Raw genomic sequence first — 21,275 nt, 5'->3', positions numbered from 1 at the left:
AAGGTCATGCACAGCAGCCTATAGCGTGAGGCAAGGTGAAATCCAGCATTCTTAAGTATTAGCAGTGTTGTTGTGACAGTCTTTATTCAGCTAAACAGTGGCAGGGATGTTTGAAGTGAACATATAGAGTTGAAGTCAGAATTATTAGCCTCCCCTTTGAATTTTATTTTCTTTATTTATTTCCCAAATGATGTGTAACAGAGCAAGAAAATTTTCACAGTATGTCTGATAATATTTTTTCTTCTCGAGAAAGCATTTTTTGTTTAATTTCGGCTAGAATTAAAGCAGATTATAATTTTTTAAAAACCATTTTAAGGTCAAAATTAAAAGCCCCTTAAAGCTATATATTTTTTTCCATAGTCTATAGAATAAACCATCATTAAACAATAACTTGCCTATTTACCCTAAACTGCCTAGTTAACCCAATTAACCTAGTTAAGCCTTTAAATGTCACTTTAAGCTGTATAAAAGAGTCTTGAATAATATTATTTACTGTCATCATGGCAAAGATCAAATAAATCAGTTAGTAGAAATGAGTTATTAAAACTATAATGTTTGGAAATGTGCTGAAAAAATCTCTCCGTTAAACAGAAATTGAAAAAATAAACAGGGAGGCTAATCATTCTGGGAGGCTAATAATTCTGACTTCAACTGTAGGTATATTTACAAGAAGCATGTTTTTAAGTGGTCATGAACTGCCTTTTTATTTATTTTGTATCATGCTCTGTGGTCCTCTAATAATGTTATACTGTTTTTACATTTAATTCCAATCCAAGAATATTTTTAGCTTCATTTGTTAGGCGTGGGAGGTGATTGATATCATTTTCGCTTGAAGAAGAAACCCGTAGGGCTTGTATACATATCATGTCTTTTGCAGGTTTAAGTTAATTATTTTAAATATAAAGAGAGGAAGCAGCACCACTTGCACTTTCCATTCATTTTTAAGGCCAATTCACAGATAATCGCCAACAAACAAGTTGGCTGTTGTGTTTAGAATGGTGTGAAAAAATGTTCACCCTGCCCCAACATTTGTCACACAATAATTAATGAAATGATCATTCTTAGGGCTAAAAAGACACTTACGGGAAGCTTATCTGATCCCTCATCAAATTAATTTTTAAGTTTGTTGCCGTTTGTTGGAAAATCACATCACAGTGCTTAGGCATTCCATAATCTAACAAATGGCGATTGAACATGTTCAGTTGGGTGAAAAAAACTGACCAATGGCAACAGACACACTAATTCAACAAGCTCTGACAGACTTGTTTGTTGGCGTCAGAGGACAGGGTATATTATGCTCTTGCTTCATTTGAGCATGATTAATTGTTATGCATCATATTGTTTTATTATGGTGTCATGTCTCAGCTGTGTATTTAAAAATGGCACTTCCTGAGTAGTTGTTCTCTTATTTTGTTGCACACGCTGGCGACAGCTCTCTGTAAACCAATCGTGTTCGGCAGCAAGTCAAGCTCCACCCGTACTTTACTGTACTTAACCATATCGCTCAATGGAAATCTGCCATTAGTTTCAGCTTTTTTAATGTACCGAATTACTATACTAAAAAAACAAAAAAAAAAAAAAAAAAACGGGTTAATAATTTAACCCAATTGAAGGGTTAAAAATATTGGGTCACTATGTTGGGTTAAATTGAGCGTTTATTGAAGATCTTCCATAACAACTCACCTAGTTGGGTTAAAATTTTAATTTCAACAGTTGACCAGCATGACTTTTTAGTGATAATGGCTAAAGAAGACACCAATGCACTGGTAAGTTTTCATATTTACTTTCCATACTTTATGGTTTTCTGTTCAAAATAAAATTCAAGATGTCACAGTAGTTTTGATACTTTATTCTGTAGATTGTTTACATCACCCCCTGTCAGTTAGCTTACTTTATGTCAGCTGTATCTGCATCTGCTGCCGAGGTTTACTTTATAGCAAATGTCCTTAGCTATTCACCATAACAATAATTAAAAATTTATAGGAACGCCGTTTACATATCAAGTCTAAAAGTGAGTGGAAAACGTGAGGCACATCGCTTCGTTCCACATTTGAACTGCATTTTGCGATATTCTGCAAAAGCTGAGGTGTTTTTAACTAGGTGTATCTGCCTGGAATATGCGAGCGTGTCGCTCCATGCACATGCAAGTCGCGTGTCTCCATTGGGAACAACAAACTTGTTTGTTCAAAAGAGGCAATATGTGAATGGCCCCAATATCTAAAGCCTTAATTACACTAGAAGCGACTCACAGCAGCAAAGCAACAATCAACTGTTCATTTTAACGGAGAGTGAGTGACTTCTGGCGACTTCTGTCTTCGAGATCGACAGTGACTGTTGGCGACCAGGTGGGTGTGTTAAGAATCCTTCAACTTTACAAAAATGAAGAGTGACTTTCTTGAGCGGCAGCCAATAGGAGCACCAGTAAAGATCACATTATCCTCTCTTAGCTTGCTTAGCGGCCGGTTGCATTCTCTGTGTTGTAACTGTAGACCTACACAGACCTGCGTTTGCAACAGGTCACTGCTAGTCTGAATGAGGCATTATGTAGAATGTTTTAAAGATTAGATTGATTAAATGTATCCTATGATTCACTGACGTATCTTAAAAGTTTTGTGACGTTTTCAGATTGTTATGTTATTCATTCATCCATTCATTTTCTTTTCGGCTTAGTCCCTTTATTAATCTGGGGTAGCCACAGCAGAATGAACCGCCAACTTGTCCAGCACATGTTTTACGCAGCGGATGCCCAGCTGCAACCCATCACTGGGAAACATCCATACACTCCCATTCACACATATACACTACGGACAATTTAGCTTACCAAATTCACCTATAGCGCATGTCTTTGGATTGTATGTAAAACCGGAGCACCAGGAGGAAACCCACGCCAACACTGGAAGAACATGCAAACTCCACACAGAAACTGACCCAGCCGAGGCTCGAACCAGCGACTTTCTTGCTGTGAGGTGACAGCACTAGACACTGTGCCACCGCGACACCTGTTATAATTTATATGTATTTTTAAATGTAATGTAAAATGAAGGGCACAGAGGACCAAGTTCTTACTGACATGGTCTGAAACTTAATTTTGATAAAGCTCATCCACCCTTTCTGCATTAGAAGGAAGGCGATGCAAAGACTATCACTGAGTTAGCTCTAGTTATTTACCTACTGCATGCACAAATTTGTGGGCGGAGCAAAAACGGGAGTGATATAAAAGCAGACATTGATCTACTTCAGTGGAGGCGGGGTTTAACTACACTTTCACATAATAAAGTGACACATTCCATAATACTGCCTTCACTATAATCTACATTTGAAACCCTTTTAACAAAAAAGTACATGTGCATGAAATACACACATGGGCAAGCAAAAGCATTATGGACCAGAAACCATTTTCCTGGAAGACTTTGCTAAGATTGAAGTCTCTAGTTAATAGTACAGAAGGACTGCTGAAATTTGAATCCATTTCAAGCTAAAAGCATCGGTCCACGAATTGAGGGCATTAGAGAAAAAATAGAAAGGTACATGTCATTTCTATAGGTGCTGAGACATGAGGAGGAGAGAATAGCCAATCTGTACTGTGTAATGGATATGTCAAGAGTTGCTAAATCATTGGTGTTCAGGGCAGAGAGACAAGAAAGCCAAACATAATGTCATCCCGGAGAAGGAGAAAGAAAATAAGAGAAGCACGAGTGAAAACTGGGACGTTGCGGTGCAGAAAGGATAAAACAATAGGAACAATTAAATCATAACGTTCAACACAAAAGAACACAAATTATATGGCAATAAATAGAATCAAGGAAATGGTTTCTTTTCATGTGTCCTATCGCTGCGTGCGACTTCCCTGGCATCTTCCTTGTGTGCATTATGGAAATGAAGCAATGCTACTTTGCTGAACAATAACACATTGACTTTGAATCCTCTTACTTAAGGTTTGATTGCTTCTTGACGGTGGCTTTAAATGAATTGTGTTGAGGAGTGATAAAGAGCTTATTGTTGGAAGAAAAGCCCAGAGCAATGAAGAAAAGCTACACATGGAGTGTCCAGACGATACAGGCTATTACGGTGAGGGAATGGTGTCCTTGACTGCCAGGACGGCTTAGAATTTTATTTCATCTTGTTTTGCTGGCTGCGGACTATGATGCGTGACTCTGGCGCTGGAGAGAGAGGGCAAAGCACAGAGCCGTTTAAGATCTCATTTACGTGACTCTGTGAGCTTGTGTATGCGGATGTATTCGTACTCGCGCGTGTGGGACGGCAGCTATGGAAGACAATATGAATGTGCAGTTCAATCTATTACAGCGGGTCATTTCATGTGGGCTTGCTCAGATGGACCGGCCCACATTCAGGCCAGAGAGGTGAGGAGAACGCTACTGGAGCTGTTGTTGTTTACACCAGTGATCCTCAAATTCGGGTCTACAAGGATGAGTAAAAAGAACTGAAGTAATAACAAAAATGTTTACGCTTCATTTTGATAGCCTTTTTTAGACATTCTGTTGACTCTAAGTAACTACCCAGCAGACACACAACGTCATAAGACATTAATAGGTTAGATTTAAGTCGTCAGCATCTAAGGACAACATTATTTTGACGTCCAATAATGACATGAAATGACATTGATATTTAGTTGATTTTAGGTTGTGTAGGAAAGTGACCAAAATTCTAAATTGAGCCAACATCTTAAATCAACATCATATTGACACATTTATTCATCAGGTATGGCATCCAAAATCCAACATCTAATAGATGTCATATTGGTGATGTCCACACAACCTCAAGCTGTAACGACATTAGACGACATTTTGTTGTTTTTAGGTTGCATTGGAGAGTAATCAAAATGCAACGTCTATCCAATGTTATCTGATGTTGTGTTCTGATTTTCATTTCCAAATAAAATGCAATGTCCCATGTCTTTGGGGTACAATGTCAATCTGACATTATGTTGACATCCTGTGCCTGCTTAGTACAGTACATGTCAACTAGCAGTCATGACAATATTATTGTACTGTAAGTAAACTGCAATATTAGATTAGGTTATGGTTAGTAGAATAAACTGACATGGTTATCTAAAATAAGTAGATTGTTTGTTGAGCACTATCAAAGTAAACCAAATATTAAAAAGACAGTCTAATTAATAGTCGTATTAAGTAGTATATTACATTATATAAGTGATACATTTTCTGCTGTACTATTCCAATACTGACATGTATTAATAAACACTAGTTTTGGTTCATCATTTTAGCTAGTGAACAGTTGGCTCTTTTAGTTTCATAAATAAAATGAGAAGTCTATGAAATAAAACAACAGTGAAATGAAAGCAAACAACAGCCTTGTGAATTTAAAGATTGCTCAAAGTAAGATTATTTTCAAAGTACGCTATATCAACAAAGGATCATTTGTATTTGAAACCGTGGGTAGATGGATTTCACTAAAATCAGAATGTTAGGTGGTTTTTATGTGTTTTAATTGTGGATGTCTTCAGGGTGTGTAAAGGAAAAGTAGTTTTATAATAATTTGTTTTATTTAACATTTATAAGATATTTAAGAAGACAGTACAATACCAATAAAAGAAGAAAAAATAGTACAGAATAATTGACAATAACCCACCCCCCACAAAATACAGTAAAAAAGGAGGGATTGTCTCTGTTACTATACATACATACATACATACATGCATACATACATATAGTTAAAGTAAGAATTATTAGCCCCCCTTTGAAATGTTTTTTCTTTTTAAAATATTTCCCAAATGATGTTTAAGAGAGCAAGGACATTTTCACAGTATGTCTGATAATATTTTTTCTTCTCGAGAAAGTCTTATTTGTATAATTTAGGCTAGAATAAAAGCAGCTTTTAATTCTTTAAAAAACATTTTAAGGTCAAAATTATTAGCCTCTTTAAGCTATATATTTTTTCGATAGTCTACAGAACAAACCATCGTTATACAATAACTTGCCTAATTACCCTAACCTGCCTAGTTAACCTAATTAACCTAGTTAAGCCTTTAAATGTCACTTTATGCTGTATAGAAGTGTCTTGAAAAATATCTAGTCAAATATTATTTACTGTCATCATGACAAAGATAAAATAAATCAGTTATTAGAAATGAGTTATTAAAACTATTATGTTTAGAAATGTGCTGAAAAAAATCTTCTCTCCGTTAAATAGAAATTGGGGGAATAAATAAACAGAGGGGCTAATAATTCTGACTTCAACTGTATATATATGTAGCATATGTAGCATGAACATATAACATATGTAGCATAAACAAACAAGAGATGACAATACTCAGATTTTTAAGATTTCTAGAAAGCCAGAGTCATGAATAGGCTAGAAATAAAGATGAAGATTTACAAACTTAAAATGCTAAATTCCCAAGAGTCTTAAGATAGAGTCTTGAAACCCCATGTGGATTCAGCTTTTTTTCTGTGAAGTTTCAAGACGTCGTTGTTCCATTTGAATGACATAAAGCAACTAATTCAACCATCTCTTATAACAGGGAGCCTTTAAAAATTTCCAATTAAATAAGGTCATCTTTTTAGCTGTAATCATTCCAACCATCAGGGCTTACTGTTGGGTTAATGTAAAAGGTGTCCATTATATTAGAATATTCAAAAATAGCATAATTGTAGTCAGGTTGGATATTGGTTCCATAAGCACTGGAAAACAATAAAAAAAAAATGTTGGATCAAATAAAGTTTAAATAGTTAATAGATTAATTGTTGTATTCAAATAAATGGAAAACAATCATGTGATCTTTTTGATACAGACTCCATTTCCGAACCACTGATTTGAAACAAAAGCTTCACAAAGGTTTCAAAGCTTCGCAAAGTGGTGCTTCGAAAGCAGACACTACTTTAATTTGTGCACACGCTTCTTTTTGGTAATGTTAAATCTGTTACCTGCTGTAAGTGTGAAAGCTTAGTGTGTCATTTGTTTGTTTATTGTCATTTTTCATTTCAGCTTTTGGACCGTTTACTCTAACATCAGATGGCAGGAACTTTTTCTCTTAAACAAAGTCATTCAAAGTCATCATTGAGCTAAGTGTGATTAGCTAATTACATACTTAAATTACAGATTTTAAAAGTCAATGGTTTGGAAATTATCATCTTATAGTTTGGAAATGATAAACTTTTTCCTAGAAAACATTTGTATTATGATGTATTGACAGTGTTTGAGATTTTATGTTATTCTCAAATTACAAGCAACAGTAAATGTATTTATTATTATTATTATTATTATTTATTATTATTATTATTATTATTATTATTATTATTATTATTATTATTATTATTATTATTTTTATTATTATTATTATCATTTTTGATCTCCTCAGATATATAACTTAAGTTTAAATTGGATATTGGTCATACAGAAGTTGGCAGAAGCCATAGATAGTTAAAAAAATAATATTTCTACAAATATTGCTTTGAAAGGCTTTCATTAACTTATAGTAGTCATATGGACTACTGTTATTGTGTTTGTGTACACAATTTTAAGAGCTTTAAAACTCTTGCACCATTCACTGCCATTACCATTCAGCACCATTTACACTCCAATAAGAGACAGAATATTATTAAATATAACTCCAACTGTGTTTGTCTGAAAGAAGAAAAGAAAAATACACCTAGGATTGCTTAAGGGCGAGTAAATAATGGGTTAATTCTCTTTTTTGGTTGAACTATTCTTTTAGTTTCAACGCTAGTTTGCTTTGCACATTAGCTTCTGCTGGGCAAAAGTTCATTTAGAGGTTATCTATGCTGTTGGTCAGTGACACGGACGCATACACAATCAGCCGAGCTCAGCTGGGGAACAGAATAAATGATACAGTTTTTCTGTTTTTATTCGCCCCTTCTGCAGACTTTCATCAGTGCTGAACCTGAGTGTGGCGAAAACAGCTTGATCCATCAGTTTAAACGATTACGCTGCACTAAACAAAGGCTGCTAATTGGTCTTTAAGGGACAAAACTACCCTCAGCAACAGCCAAAGTGAACAGAGAGACAGTAGTGTACACGGTAAAGCCTCACAGTACGACTCGGCGCTTTATTAAGGGCAACATTCCAATGAATTATGCAGAGCTTCAATATGAGTGGGCAAGAGAAAAGGAGCCAGACAGCTCTTCTGAATCACAGATGCCAAGAGCCATTACTTTATGTATAAAGTATATGTCTAATAATTATCTCATGCCTCTCCACACAGCGAAAATAATGATGCCGCACTGAGGGGTCGCATCTGCAGTCGGAGGAGGGAGATGTACTGTTAAGATTAGTTCAGAAGGCTCGGATCATGAAAATACAGCCTGAGTCGGACACTTTTGTGGACCAGTGGCCAGTGCGTGTTCAAGCCTTTGTCTAAATCTACTTTTTTTGTGTCTGTAAGGAATAGTTCATCCAAAAATTGTCACTGTGTCATTGTTACACATGCTATTCTAAAGAATTTTTGACAGTTTGTGGTGATCTCCAGTGTTTGGATGTAATGCACATACTGTAATCAGTCAGCTACTTGCATGTTAACATTTCACTATAACATCCAAATTGCATTTTAGTGCAAATAGTGCTACATACAGCATTTGAAGTGATTTACAACTGAAAATCTCCATTTTTGCTGCTGCCTTCTTCAGTGCATACTTCCAATGTTTAAAATCTTCCAATCAATAAAATGCATAGCAATCAAGGTCAGTGCACGATGAAAAAAGAATCAATTTAAAAGGTGATACATGCATACAAAACTGCACTGTTAAACAGCATTCCTGAGATGTAATAGACCCTTTTCACATTTCCGGGTTTCTCAGCAGCAGAAATTGTCATAGTTGGGTAAACTTAGAGTGCAGTGAATGGGAGAGTACAACAAATATTTTTTTTTTTACAATCCTATTTGCTGAAATAATAAAAGTAAAACTCTACGATGGTGTTATCAAGACTTTCAGAAAAAGGGGGAAAATAGTGTGAGACTGATGACGGCAGCCAGAGGAGAGAATAACGTCAAATTTACTCTCAGCAGTAATTTGTTTTTAGTAATTTGATGTAAAGATTATATAATACATACATAAATGCATATAAAAAAATCTAAATATTTAAGATTATGATGACGGTTAAATGCGCTATAACAGTGTTGTGAAAAAGGTCCATGAAAACATAATTTTTTGTTGTGTATATACACGTGTGTGCTGAATTTTAGAGGGTTAATTCAGCAAAAAAATAACAACCCTAATAATAATAATAATAATAATAATAATAATAATAATAATAATAATAATAATAATTCCTTACATTTAAATAGCGCTTTTCTGGACACTCATAGCGCTTTACACATTGGTGGAATCTCCTCATCCACCACCAGTGTGCAGCATCCACCTTGATGACGCGACAGCAGCCATATTGCACCAGACCGCACACCACACATCAGCTGATTGGTGGAGAGTGATGAAGCCAATTATGATATGGTTAGCAGGCCATGATGCCAGGGTTAAACCCCTACTCTTTTTCGAAGAACATCCTGGGATTTTTAATGACCACAGAGAGTGAGGATCTCAGTTTAACGTCTCAATCGAAAGACAACGCTCACTGACAGTATAAAGTCCCCAACAATATACTGGGGTGTTAGAAACCACACAAACTACAAAATGAGCGCCCCCTGCTAGTCTCAATAACACTACTTCTAGCAACCTAGCTTTCCCATGTGGTCTCACATCCAGGTACTGACCAGGCTCAGCCCTGCTTAGCTTCAGTGGGCAACCATGATATTGGTATTATTATTTGATATTATCAATTTTTGATATTATTTGTTTTAAAATAATATTTCAGACCCTTAAGACTTTTGCTTATCTTCAGAACACAAATGTAAATATTTTTAAAGATATCTGAAAGATAAACATTGTTAGCTGTTAAATCTGCTCCCCTTTAGATGACTTGGTTTAAACTCCTTAATTCATATGTATTTATTTAGTAATTAATTGAAGTGTCAGCATTTTGGACGAATGGATTTTTCCCATAAAGACAGACATCTCTTAGATTTGATCAAATATCTTCATTTGTGTGTTTTTTTTAAAGGGGTGGTCCACTACGGTATCATATTTTAAACTTTAGTTGATGTGTAATGTAGCTGTGTGAACACAAACAGCATCTCTGAATGTAAGACGCTCAAAGTTCAATGCAAAGGGAGACATTGGTTTTTACAGAGTTAGCTGAGCAAAGCCTACAATGAATGACTTTTGGGGACTACAAAAAAATACTTCCGGGCCTGTAAGATCACAAATGCTTCATGTTACCCCCATTCACTACGTAAACACACCCCGCGCAGCAAAGGATGGCCAGAGGCGCTGTAATGTTATAGCAGAGAAAGCTAAAATGCCGTCCAAACGCTGCTATTTCCACAGAACTTCTTCTGTTTCTATATTTAGGCTTCTAAAGGACACGACACAATGACAGAAGTGCTTACAATTTTATTTTAATTATGTTCCAGAGAATTATAAAAAATATATAGCTAGTATTTCACAAAGGACAGCTTCCTAAATCTACAGTATCCCAGTTCAGTACTAAACCTCAGCTAAAACCTCCTTCAACCATAATAGATGACGCTGTGGATTGTGAGCCACAACCTGTAAGTATTTTAATTTGTTAAAAATGATAGGATGTAAACACCCTACAATCTTCATCAATGCTGCAGTATCTCTCTATGCAGCTGCTTTCCGTCCATCTCAAATAACAAACTCGCAAAATATATGTGAATGTTTCATATTTCTCACACATGCTTATTCCGAATATATGTGAAAGACACTTGTCAGATTTTATTTTAGAGAGCGGGCGTAAGGTTCAGCTGTTTCTTCATTTTCTGTCTGATTCAGGCTCAAACTGAAACGGCTAACAGCTACTCTGACTAAGTGTTCACACAGCAAAAAAAGCGCATGCTTGTAAGGGCATGACACTTTTCCGGGTGACATGGAGCCAATCAGCGAATCACAGCACATTATGTTAGCTGACCAATCAGAGCCTCTTGAGGGCGAGCCTCAAAAAACAACATGATTATTTACAAATGAAGCATGAACACACATTGCTTTGCATCTTATAAACACAACCAAGCCTTAAAATACACTCTGGACCACCCCTTTGAAGTCTTATGAATTTGGAATGACAGAATTCTCGTTTTTTAGGTGAATCAACCCTTTAAGACTTCCACGTCAAATAATAGATTTGTGTGAACAAACACAAATTTGTTTTTCATGTGATAATCTCTGGAATTGACTACAAAAGTTGTTTGGACTACAGATATGGCATGCCAGTTGTGTCATTGTGATTATTAGGTCAGTGTTGGTTTCATACAGACAGACAGACAGACAGACAGACACAAACACACAAGGGAGAGGGAGAATAATTTAGATTTTTGTTGGACAAGTTGAGGTTGTGAAGGTTGGAGCACTGGGGGTCCTAGGAAAGGCCAGAAGAAAAAACACTTTCATGAAACACTGCTAACAAATGGGATTTAACACACAAGAGGCACTGATGGCCTATTAATTCGGCTTTGGCCTGTTTCCAGACTGAGGCAGCCTTGCTCCTAATTCATGGCTAATTTCTATCAGAGGTATCAGGAGACCTTTTTTTTCCTCCCTCTCCACGCAGGCAGGATGCATCCGCATAACTTTAATGGATTCATTTGAGGGCTTGGGCACGGAGACATTGATTGGTCTGCCTCAGAGGGTCCTGCCGCTAGTCGCTTGACATAGGCAGCAAATGAAATGTGACCTCGGGTAAACAGGGCTGAGCCACCAGGCCCCTCCGTAATCCATTAGCACAAAACCTTTTCCAATCTCATTTAATTAATGAAGTGATTTGAAAAAGGGCCGCAATTACCAATGCTAGCAAATGAAAAAAGAGACAATATAACAGCAAAAAATATCAAACGAGGCATAAAGGCACGACGCCCGGCGCATAACAGCATGTACTTTAATCAAGTATTGAATGCAACGCTGAATGTCAAATCCTAGTTTCTGAAGCAATTCTAAGTGCAATATACAGTAAGTGCTATAGCGAACAACCGCAGTTAATGGATTCCAACATTTAGGGAAACATTTTTTGCATTGAAGCGGGTAAAAGATAGTTTGGTGTTCTACTCTTGAACAAAACAGCCGTGCTTACTTTCCAAAAGTAGTTTGTATGTTAATATCAGTTACCAAGAGCAATAATGGAAAAAAGTCTACAAAACAACCTTGAACGACATCAGATTCACCCCTTCTGTGTTTTCTCAGTGTCGACAAAAACAGTCAAAACAGCTCTGCAGGTGCATGTGTTCCACCACTTATTCCTCCAAATTGCATTCATTTATTTATTTTCAATTAATAATTTATGATGCAACACACAGAGCTATGCAAATGAACACTTTAATTTTAATGAGTTTTTAATGACCAAACTAAGAATTAGCAGCCGTTGTGATGTGCATGTAATTTGCTCTGAGTGGAACTGGAGCACTTCGGCGCATTTTAAAATTACAGCAATAACAACACACACAGAGCCGCATCCTTGGACTTATGGAGAGGAAATGCGGCAGCAAGGTCGTCAAACAGCAAAACATCTTTTCAGTGCATGACAAGGAGTGCAGATATAACCCAATAAACAGGCCCCTGTTAGACCACTTCCAACCCAGACTCATTCTGATTACGTACCCCTATATAAATTTCTGGACAGAGCAAAATACCTCCCAGGAGTTACGTTTTATTGCAGGTTTTATTTTTGCAAATCCACCAGAGGCCGCTGTGTATGCTTTTTCAGATCTCAAATTTCTCTCACGAGTGCTATTCGTGCCTGCTGTTCTCACGTAAATCCACCAGAACCCGTTGTCGACTGACTGATTTACTAACTGACCAACTGACCAATCGCCCCACCCTTCCCCTTCCCTGAACCCAATCAAAAGTGTTTTAAAAAGCACAGATTGACCCGCCCACCCACTTCTCTAAACCCAACCGCAGTGTTTTAAAAAGTAATCCAGAAAAAGAAAAGCCCAGATTTTTACTACGTTTTCAGATTTACCACATTCTCACCCTGTTATTTACTTCTCCATTAAATTTTTTGCTTTTGTTTTTGTCTTACCTGCTTTCTGGAACAATTCTTCATCGGACTCGAATCCTGTCGTCATGGTCAACTCCCAGTGTTGAGCAGTAGCATCGCTACAAGTAGTGACGCTACAAGCTTAACTATTTCTCAGTAGCATGGCGGTAGCGTTGCTACTTTCTAAATCAAATAGCTTTTCAGTAGCGAAGCTATTTTATTAGTCAAGTAGTGCAGTAGTGTTCACATTAGCTACATTTACTGATCTCGGATCGTGACGGCACAAACATTCACGGAGAAGTAAGGCCAGTGTCTAGCCAATGAAAGTACTGTAAATCCATATGATGGCAAGAATGATGATTTCTTCTTCTTCCTGTTTTTCAGTGGTCGACAAATAACTTTTTGGTGCGTTACTGCCACCTCTCATTCTGGTTGGTGACGTCACTAACATGAGAAATTTGCTTGATGGAAAGATGACTGAGGGGGAGGAGTTATTTCTAAAGCAGGATTCCTCATGAGCATACCTTAATGCAAAACTGTTAATTCTGATGCTGTGCTCAAAAATACTTTAGTAATTTATAGTAAATATAATGTTTCTGAACTACACAATAGTGAAGTACTCAATTTAATTTGTTGTGGTAGTTTTTTATCTTTATATATAAATATATATGGGGGTATCATTGACAAAAGTAAAGAGCTGGGGAGTCATGGAAGAAAGTGAAGAGCAGGCTGGGGGCGCGTGCATGTGATGAGGGGTAATTAGGGATAGGTCAGATTTCAGAGGTGCCAGATCCGGAAATTAAAAGCCCTGTGTGTGTGTATATATATATATATATAGTTTACTGTAGTAATGGCTAAAGTATACTATGGTATTTACTATTCAGTTCATGATAGTTACTAATGATATTATGTAGTGTAATCCATTAATGAAGAGTTGTGTGTATATATATATATATATATATATATATATATATATATATATATATATATATATATATATATATATGTATATACACACACACATTATAATGCTTATTCTTAAATGTTTCACTTTACTATAAATTACTAAACTATTTTAAATGTGTAACACCTGGTTTTATTGTACTATAATTTGTTTGTTTAGTACAGCATATTATTTGCAGTACATAATTGAACAGAACAATTATATGTTTGATTGACAGTTTTATTAATCACTAAGATATGATTTACTTGGATTTAAGTTGCTTCGATTTAAAAATGAAAACTGCAAAAATAGCTTAGATAGAGCTAAGCTACTTTTGCTAAGTAGCGTTTAGCTTAGCGTTTAGAGGGTGGCTTTTAGTGTAGTTAAGCTACATTTTAATTAAAGTAGCTAATAGCTTAGCGCACTACATTTTCAAGTACTTGCCCAACACTGTCAACTCCTCTCTGCATCTCAATTACGCCGACGTACATGTCGAGCTACCAGACAAACTAGTAACAGCAGGAAAGCCATCCAGAGGTAATCGGTCAGCTGGTAGGCAAGAAAAGAAACGGTGTCATACCGCCCCGTAGCGTTCATTTTAAAGATTAAATGAAGCCATACGTAGCTCTGGCTACATAATTTGCGATCTCCAAAAATGTATATAGGGCTACGTTTTCAGAATGAGCCTATGTTGACCACTTCCCATAGAACAACTGTAGATAACAGAAAAGTCCAAACTCAGTGTTGAACATGTTGTAACGATTCCCATCGCTCATGAAAGAAAGACAGAGAGAAAAAGAGGCCTGGTGCTGTTGGACCCAAATGGCATTTGATAATGGCTTTTTTTCTCCCCAGCAAACCCAAAAGACATTGTTAAGATTTACATTTTCAAATATATGCTGACCTTTTTCCCCTCCTCTCCTCAGTTGGCTTGTCATCAGGCTGTAATTGAATCGATATATTTCCTGATCAGGCCTGAGATTGAATAAGGTCACAGGAAGCCATGTGTGGACATTAAAAATCATTATTCTACTCAAATTGAGCAGCGATGGCATAGACCATTCAGGGTTCAAAATGAAATTCTATTAGAGTCTATTACACTTTTACAATTATAGAGACATTCCAATATTACATTGGGAAATGAAGCCATAATATAAAGCCCAGGGGTGTATTACAAAGAAATGACCGTACTATTTTTCTACTTTGAATCCTTATTAAATTGATGAAGAGAACTTGGTGACTTTCCGGTCACTGATAAGTGACCTTGTTCATGAAAAATAGAGGAGTCCATTTCAACCTTCCTTTTTTTTTCTCCCTACGAAGAGATCCGAATGCGTTTCTCCCCCGCCCCGAGTCACACTTGCCAGGTCCCAAATTGACAAACTTCTTTTCAGACGCAAGAGGAATGTCAGCATTTATATTGATTCTCCTTACAGGCACAATTTAGCTCTATTATTTGCTGCCAGGAACAATTATGTCTTCAATTACGTTTAATTATACATTTAATTTCGGTAAAGAAATGCCAGAGCCATATTGCTTCATGGACTTCTCTTAGTTGCTTAAAGGCTAATTGAATAGGAAAAGCACATTCGCTATAATGGAAGACAATGAGAAAATTGTGTTAGGGTGGCTCGGCGGAAGGAAATTAAATAACAAATGTCAACCGTCAACTTCACTTTCAACTTAAAATTCATGTCTATGGCTATCAAAGCTGACTTATTTAGATAAAACTCCACTTTAATTAGTTCGCTTATTGAAATTAATCATACTTTATCAGTAATCAACTTATCAGCCTCAGTAAAGAGAAATGAGGCGAGTGAAAATGACTCCACACTGCAGTGCTACATGTTTGCTAAAAGAGGCTGGCTTTAAAAGTGGAATAAAACTGCTCGATACCTACAAACAGGGCAAAGTGAGGGCTTTCTCTTGTTTTCACAGCGGTGTGCCACTGCAAGTAATGCTCTTCTGGTCAATTAGTTGCGATGGTCAAAAAGTCTGCAGTGTTCTCACGCTCCTTAAACCCAATTAAATGATGGAGAACAGAGAAATACAAGCCACGTCAAATGACATGGCTCCGCGACCATTATCGCAACCGCAAATGGGGCTTTTATCTTAAGCGGAAAACAGCCATATACTGTAGCGAATGTTTCGGTAGTCAGCCATTCCGGGTTTAACTCGGCAGAAAAGCAAGGAATGCTAATGAAAAGAACATTTACACCGTTCCTCCTCCACCCACCACTTCTTGAGGTTTCTCTACTTTCTTTTATCTGGGAGCATAAAAACCTCAGACTGGAACGTTTATGAAATACATAATGACAATCTGAATCAGTGGGTGGCTCCAATCTACAAGGATTAGTGGTTTTGATGTATTTCAATACGGGAAGGCGTACTTGTCGCCTTATTAAGAGCTTCAGAAGTCATCCCTGAAGAAATGAGAGGGGAGGGCTTGGTTCACTCTTCCATGGCTCTCACCAAGCAAATTAGGCCCTGCGATAATCTATTCAGGATGAAAAAAAAGACAAGTAGAAGACACTCACACTGTCAAGTCTTGCAGAGGGGGAAAAAAAGAGGTCATGTCTCCTCACTTTTTACCTCAAGGGCCTTCTGTCTCCGCTTTGTCCTGCCACATCCACAATATGATTTAGTTTGTACATCAAACAACACTTACTGCACTATAAGGCAAATGTACATGTGTTGTGCTAATATTTAAAAGAGCATTCAAACAGTAATAAACTGAAAGGAGTTTTTACTTTTTTTTTTTAAATAGACTGCCGACATCACTGTGGCGCAGTGGATAGAATGATCACCTCAAATCAAGAAGGTCGATGGTTCGAGTCCCGGCTGGTTCAGTTCATACCTGTCAACCCTCCCGTTTTTCTCGGGTTTCTTCCGTATTTTACAGTTCTATCCCGCTATCATCCCGTTAAGGTATTTTCCCGTATTTCTTCTGTATTTTCAGTCTTTCTCTGAAGGGTATCAAAAGGCCCATTTCCACCGAGTGGTACGGTACGGTACGGTTCAGTTTGGTACGCTTTTATAGCCGTTTCCACGGTCAAAAGGCGTAACGAACCGAACCGTACCGTACCACTTTTTCGGCACCCCTTCGAAAGGGTACCAAACACGAGAAAGTGTACCAAAAGGCGGAGCTAGACGCGCAGCTGAACGCTATTGGTTTACAGAGATACGTCATTCGCTTACGCAACAAGCCACAATGATAACATAAAACCTGCCATGTTTGAAATACACGCACAGCCGAGAGATTTACAGCGGAATGATATATACATATAATAACGAGCCATGGTCGATCCGGCCTTGTCACAAAGCCATGGAGTAGAGCAGATTTACCCTGTGCCGCGTAGTTTTTACAAGGCAGTCTGAAGCGCGAGCGGTTTCGCTTTCTTCCTTGCGTTCGCCACACGTCTAACATTATATCTGAAATAACAAACTTCTTGAGCTGATGATAATAACGTGTGCTTGATTATTGACATGCTTTTGAAACCCGATCCTGTCAGACACTGACAAACGCGAGAGTGAAGCACGGAAAAACCAGGGGGGAGCCGGAAAAAAAGGAGCACTTATTAGTATAACTCACTTATTATCTTCACCTTTTTGACTATTATGAACCGGGAATAATGGAATTACTGTCTAACAGAGGATACATGCGCTGCTGAAGATTACAGACACAGATAAGAGGTTTTTGCTGACTGTGGACTATATTTTGTGTTGTTTATTGAACCTAAATATGGGCGAAATGTCTTCTGTGTGTAGTTCTTCTGTAGTTGGTAACATATCGGAGACTGTAAGGGGCTGTATGTGTTTATATATGTTTATTTATTTATTTATTTAATATAATTACAGACGTTACAGTAGGCTGTCATTGATCTGCAGTTATAATCAAATTGTTTATAGAAAAGTTAGTAATAAACATTATACACAAGTATTTATGTGTGTAAAGCATCTGTTTTGTAAGAAGTGCTTCTCATATGATATGTGAGCGACCTGTACAGCTTTATTGTAGACATTTCTTCGAGCGAGAATGACGTTGACTGAAACTTTCTGTCATACACCATGCCTACCAAAAGGGTACCCTTGGTAGTGGAAATGCAAGCCTGATAAAGATGACCCGTACCAAACCGAACCGTACCGTACCATACCAGTCAGTGGAAACGAGCCAAAATAGACATTAAAGCCGAGCCTGCCTATACGCAGCCCATACTGCCGAACCACCAGGGGCCGCCCCTCTGTTCTGTGCTTTCTCTTTGTTTAGGCATGAAAACACTTTGAAATAAATATAAAAACGGCACGATCCCTTCCTTTTCATTACAGGTGCCGTCTCCCCTTCAAATGCAATCCTCAAAACAGTCATATAATGGTGCATGACTGTCAGCTGATGTGCTCCATAGTGATAAATACACGCTGTTTCCCAAATGGATTCTGTACATGCGATCTGAAGCGGAGCGAAGTCTGGCTCTTGGGTGCGTGTTTTTTTACAGACATATGCACATAATTAATAATATCGATCTAATGTCGATCTTGGTGGGTTTTTTTCAAACACAACTAATTTCATCCTTAATGAGCATAAAAAGATAGAAAAGCAATCGAATGCTTTCATTATAACGTTGTGTGCAGTTTTAAAGTGACACCTGTTATTTAATGTAATCAAACGCAAATCTCTTTAATCAGAATGTAAGTTATACAGTGAAAAAAACGGCTAATGAGATTTGATAGCTTAATTCTATTTCTTTATAATAGCTATTAATTGTAATAAGCCGAACTGTTTGCTAATGTATTTGCTGCTAATGTATATATTTATTTTTCTTTTGTAAATAATAATAAAACATATTACTGATCATTTAACTGTTTGAAACAGCTCCAAATAAACATATTTAGTAATTTTGGGATTTTTTTATTATGGTGGGCATATCCCTTATTTTCACATCCATATGTTGACAAGTATGGGTCAGTTGGCATTTCTGTGTGGAGTTTGCATGTTCTCCCCATGTTTGCGTGGGTTTCCATTGGGTGCTCCGGTTTTACCCACAGTCCAAAGACATGCAGTATAAGTGAATTGATTAAGCTAAATTGGCCTTAGAGTATGTGTGGGAATGCAAGAGTGTATGTGTTTCCCAGTGTGGAAGGGCATTCGCTGCGTAAAACATATGCTGGATAAGTTGGTGGTTCATTCCCCTGTTGCGACCCCTGATATATAAAGAGACTAAGCCAAAAAGAAAATGAATTAATCAAAATATAGACTCCCCTTACCATTACTGAATAACTAATCTCCAGGTCTGGCGGGTGCAATCTTAGCTCAGCTTAGCTTAGCATAAATCATCGAATGTAACTAGACCATTAGCATCTTGCTAAAAATGACTAACAAGTAAATAATTTTCCTATTTAAAGCTTGACAATTCTGTAGTTTACTAAGTAATACACCAGCACTAAGAAAAGTTGCTATTTTTTTGGTTGTGGCCAGCACACATCCCCTGTGGAAGCAGTTTGTACATCACACCACTCTTCCTTCACTATAAGGGAAATGTATGTGTGTTGTGCTAATATTTAAGCAAACCTTCAAACATTAATAATTTGAAAGAAGCACTCTTTTTTTCTATAGACTCCCTTACCATTTTTGAATTCATTCAGCTGATCTCAGGGTCTGGCAGGAGCAATCTTAGCTTAGCTTAGCACAAATCTTTTAATGAGACAAGACCATTAGCATCTTCCTTAAAATGACTAACAAGTAAATAATTTTCCTATGTAAAGCTTGGCACTTCTGTAGTGTACTAAGTAGTACACTAGTACTAAGAAAAGTTGCTATTTTCTTGATGTGACCAGCACACTATCCCCGTGCAAGCAGTTTGTACATCAAACAACACTTCCTGCGCTATAAGGCAAATGTATGTGTTGTGCTCAGTGTTGCCTGATATAGCTGATGCTTACTAGCCCAAAAACCATCAAAAACTCACCCAAATGCACAAAAATCACACAAATATTAGATTAATATTTTATTTAATTATTTAATTGATTAAAATTGAATGAAATTAACCTACAGTAGTTACTTTAAATGTCACAACCATACAGCAATCAACACCAGCAGTCACAGAACCACAACATAACCAGATCACATCAAAACACTGCCCCCTCTCACCCACACACTGCACTTAATGTGTAGATTACACTACCTATTAGAGTATGTTATACTTTCGAAATGGGGTATAAATTTGTCCCATTTGGCATTTTAATTCTTTTAAACAATTGTAGGTGCTGCTTGTCAATCAGACAACACTTCTATGTTCTTGCATAGCTGCACGTATAACATTGTATATAGTAATATACCTGTACATACACTTGTCATTTGTATATTTGCATTCATTACTTCTATTTTTTAAAATATATTTATTATCTGTTTTTTGTCCTGTCTCTGTAATCCTGTTGCACTGTAGACACTCTGTCACGAAAACAAATTTCTCATATGTGTGAACATACCTGGCAATAAAGCTCTTTCTGATTCTGATTCTGATCTGATTGCTGTCAGTTCTGAAAAAAAAGATCAATAAATATGTCATGATAACCACTGTGAGTTTAACTGCAGGTGCTGCAGATGCTCATGCACGCGAAAGGTAGTCAGATTTGTCAGGGGATTCAGATTTTGATAACTTTCCTTCACCCTCTATTGCGGGTGGGCCCACACGGTTTGCGCTATGCACTGGTCACTACTAACTGAATGAAGTAGGAGCACACAGTTATGTTTTGTTAAATAAGTTGCATATAAAATTTACTTTTCAAAACTGCCCAAATTTTGTCAACCCGCCAATGTTGATTTTTACCTGCACAATCAAATTCAAAACAGCCCGACTGGGTGGGAAACCGCCCGATATGGCAACACTGGTTGTGCTAATATTTAAAAGAACCTTCAAAAAGTAATAAACTGAAAGGAACACTCTTTTTATTTAATTAATTTCTTTTTTTGAAAATAGGCTCATTTTATGACTCCCCTTGAGTTAATCAGTTGAGTTCTACCATTATTGAATTCATTCAGCTGATCTCCCAGTTTGGCGGGAGCAGTCTTAACTTAGGATGAATCGTTGAATGAGATTAGACAATTAGCATCTTGCTAAAAATGACTTAAAAGTAGATACGTTTGCTATGTAAAGCTTGATTCTTCTATAGTGTACTAAGACTGATCGAAAATGAAAAGTTGCTGGGGACTATTTTTATTTTCCATCTTAGTATCTTATGTAACTACAGAAGAATCAAGCTTTCAATAGAAAAATTCTTGAAATTCTTTAATGAT

This window comes from Danio aesculapii, chromosome 7, assembly GCF_903798145.1.
Source record: "Danio aesculapii chromosome 7, fDanAes4.1, whole genome shotgun sequence".
NCBI lineage: Eukaryota > Metazoa > Chordata > Actinopteri > Cypriniformes > Danionidae > Danio > Danio aesculapii.
This window is presented reverse-complemented; position numbering follows the sequence as displayed.